The sequence below is a fragment of the Calidris pugnax genome, unplaced genomic scaffold (genome assembly GCF_001431845.1).
Source record: "Calidris pugnax isolate Ruff unplaced genomic scaffold, ASM143184v1 scaffold220, whole genome shotgun sequence".
NCBI lineage: Eukaryota > Metazoa > Chordata > Aves > Charadriiformes > Scolopacidae > Calidris > Calidris pugnax.
Genome location: NW_015090963.1, coordinates 379,713 through 383,783, shown reverse-complemented (window position 1 = coordinate 383,783; position 4,071 = coordinate 379,713).

Genomic DNA, 4,071 nt, shown 5'->3' with positions numbered 1-4,071 from the left:
GGGTGGCGGGGGGCTGCGGGGGCGGCGGTGCTGAGGTGGGGCCGGCGCGCCGCCGCCGTTATGTAACGGCCGTTCCCCTCAGCGCCGCCGCCATCCCCGCCGGGGCCGTGCCCGGCGGCTGCTGCTGTGTCATCTCGGGGCGCTCGTTTGGTCACGGCTGCCCGCTCGGCCCTTCCGTCCTTCCTTCCTTCCCTCCCTCCTCCTTCCCCGGCATCTCCCCGGGCGCCGTCGGTAGCCACGGCAGAAGCCGCCCGCCGTGAGGGCGCCCTTCCGTCCTTCCTTCCTTCCCTCCCTCCTCCTTCCCCGGCATCTCCCCGGGCGCCGTCGGTAGCCACGGCAGAAGCCCCCCGCCGTGAGGGCGGGGGCGGGCGGCGGCGGCGGCTCCGCTCCGGCCTCACTGGAAAGCTTCGGGCCGGAGCATCGCGGCGTGGTTGGGGGTGTTTCCCGCCGCCTGGGCCGGTGGGCACCGGGAATGGGCAGGGGGAGTGCCCCGGGGACGAGGTGGGAGGCGGCGGTGGGAGTGGAGAAGGTCTCGGGGAGCCGGAGCAGCTGGAGCCCTGAGGACTGGTAGGGGATTTTAGTTGACTTTTACAAAATACCTGCGGTCTAGAGGAAGAATTAGGCTCTGTATGTGTATGTGTGCAGCCCGGTGAGGGAGCGGTGGTCCCCAGGGACGGGATGGGTGTGAAATACCTGTGGTGTGGAGCTGCAGCACCTCCTTCTCCCTGGCTGGTGTCACAGCCATCGCTGGCAGCGCAAAGCTGCTGCTGGGTGCCCGTCGTGTGAGAAGTCCAGGTGTTTTTGCAAAGAAGCATCTCCCTTGAGTTACAGTTTTGCTCGCATAAAATGCTTTACATAAAGAAAGCCGTCTGTGAGGGTTTGCTATCCCCCTTCCCCATGCCAGGGCATGTGTTTTTCGTATTGGGGTGTTTTTTCATTTCGTAGACACAGTTATGCTCAATGGGCTCTGAAGAGGCTGACATAATGGTTACACTACTATATGGGACCCAGGGGAATATTTGCAGGGAAGGAAGTATACAGGCTTGTGGGGCTTTGCGGTTGCATAAATGGGCAGGTAGAGTGGTCCCTGGCTTTTGGTAGTTTCTGAAATGACACTTATGAAGGAAGGCCAACTGGCTCACAGCCGTGGGAGACACTAGATCATCACCGAGTAGTCCAAGACTTCTTATGAGCAGGTAGCTGCTTTGTATTGCTTGCACAAGCAAGCTACAGGCTTGGCTTGTTTGTGTGTTGTGCCCCAGCTGCGTGCTGCAGAGCACTTGAATGTGTTTGTCTATTTCTGTTTCCCTTCTGAGAAGGGTTCCCTTGTGTGTTCCTCTCCCCCTTACTCCTGTCTGCCTCACTCTCAGCTGGAAGGTCCGTTGTTTTCTGGGACCTGTTGAAATGCAGTTCACCTTGGCATTAAAGTGAAAGCTGGATAATGGGCTGACTCACTCAAGATGTTGATTCCCTTTGGCACCTGGAGCAAGCAAATTCCCTCTCAGCATCTGATTATGTGAGATGGGGATATGAAATGTTCAGAGAGATGGAAAGAACTTTAATGAAATACTTGCACAGGTCCTTTTGTCAGCAGGTGAGGATTCGTTATTGGCAGGTTCATGTTAGCACTGAAGATACTACTGAAATTTCCAGTGTATCACACTGTACGTTATTTAGAGTTGATGTACCAATCCGTGGTTTCTTGTTGCAGCTAGTGTAAAGATGAGAACACAATAATTGTTTTGGGAACAGAGAAACTCGCTGTGAAGGTCTACAAACTCATATTACTTCTCAGTGTCAAGAAAAACACTTTTCTTATGGTGGGAGTGTTGACAAATTGTGAAAATATTTTTTTAGCTTGTATTTTGTTGTTGTTTGCTTCTTTAGCTTCTAACCTTTTTGGTGGGGAAGAAAACTGTTCATATGAGCTAATGTGGACTCATTGCATCCCTTATTGTGTGTGTTCTTATCGGGCAGAGGCAAGAGATGTGACAAGGCTAGTCCTCTTTATGCATGTTGTTGATGGCGGTGGGTGTAATAGTGAGATTAGCAAGTTTGGAAAAGCTGTTGGCAGACAAAAAATACTCCTGAGCATTTTCTAGAAACCCTGTGTTAATAGTGGGGTGGAATTGGCACATGCACACATGTTTAGATGGACACGGAGTGAGTAGGACCCAAAGAGGTTTTCCAGCCCAACCCTACTATTTCAGGATAAGACGGTACATTGTGCAGCAGCGATAGTAAGCTTAGGAAGCAGGTTTCCTTCCCTTCTTCAGCAGCCAAGAATTAGGAAATTTTCCCAACTGGCTTTAACACTTGCATTAGAAGATATCCTGAACCTGTGCTTAAGGGTTTATGTTGATTTTTTAACTAGCAGAGCTCATAGTGAACCTTTGTGTATGTAAGGGGTTGTTGCCATGACTGGGTATGTAGGATTCTTCCACGTACCTGGAAATGCTGGCATCAAGCTCAGAAGTCCGATGGAACAAGTCTGGTACAGCATTTCCAGTGTTTCTGGTACAGACTTGCATCCTCTGCTTTGTAGGCTCCCAGTCTGTATCTTGCAAGTAGGGACTGGATGCTTGCAGTTCAGAGGCCAGCTGGGGTTTATCGTACTAATTTGCTTGGGTAACAGAGATCTGTGCAATACTGCTGCTTTGTTCTGCTAGAGTTGCCATTTGTCCCTTCCCTCTCATCCTATGCTTTAAAGTACAGAATAACTTCAGCATCTTAGGACTTCCTGTTTCTTCTTCCCAGTGTAAAAGCTTTCAGTTCCATGTGGCCTCAGGGAGAGGTGAGACTTGGCAGTCTTTTCCACATCTCAAGGGGTGAGGTAGAAGTTTGTTTTCCAGATGGGACCTAAGAGTCACTGTGAACTGCCGCAGGAGCTATAAAACAAAAATGTGTTCTGAAACATGATCTGCTGCTGAAAGCAAATAGAGAAGAGAAGGTCCCTTGCTTGATTTGAAGTGCATACACTATATGAAACGGGTTTTTTTCATCCTGTTAAGGCTGGAGGGTGCCCTTAGGAGAGCAGCATTTGCTCTGAGTCTGGCCTGTACCTGGCAGTGTGAGAAGGGTCCTGAATGAGGTTTGTGCAGCTAGGCTTTGCTCGAAATCCTTAAAAACTCTGTGTCACTGACCAATATGCATTCTTTTGAATGGCTTGTTCATTGGCGTAGAGAAGGTGTCATCTTAGCTGTTGGTGTTTTTATGCTGAACTCCAGGATAACCACCAGTGATCTGTCTAGAAATGGTCTGACAGGCCTACTGATTCGCTCATTTTCAAAGTTAAGAGATAGGTATGGCTGTCAAATGCTGAAGAGAAGCCATTCTTTAAAAGTAGTCTGAAGCCTTTCTGAGCCCCTCAGCCTCCAAAGCTGCCACTGATACTGGCACTATTGATCAGCTGTCTGTCAGGGGTGATAGTACACCAGTGTCTGTATACTCCACTGAGTATACATCCTGACAATAACCAGTGTGGTATTTACTGAGCAGGGACAGAGAAACTGACACATTCATGGCTTTTTGTGAAAGTATCTTCCTTAAAGCTCTAATGTGCCTGGTAGAGGAACCTTCTCTCTTTGACAGCCTTGTCCAGCCAAGGGCTGCGTTGTCATCTCACTGGAAGGATAAGGGCAGCACTTAATTAGTACAGACTGGAGCTGTGTGAAGTATTGCTTCTTTTGACAAAGCCCACCACAATCTCTGATTGCTGCAAGTTTCTCTCTGCTAGTAACAAGTCGGATAGGGGTTGTGTTGCAGAGCCAAGCAGCGTTTGGTCTGCAGGCTGCATGTTGGCCAGCTCTGTCATATGTGACCACCTACCCTTCACATCAGATGCAGTGATGGCAAGTTAAGATGGTGGGCAATCATTTCATCCTCTCTCCAGCCTGTTTGGATGAGCATTGCATAGTCAAGCAAGCTGTCTTGACTCTGCCTGACCTCTGCAAACGTGTTATGAGAACTGCTGTGTACTCACTCAGACCCAGGGAAAGGGTCGGTGCAGGACTCAATGAGAGCAAGTTGCTGTGGGCAGATGGACAGGATGGCATACAGACCCTGGGTAAG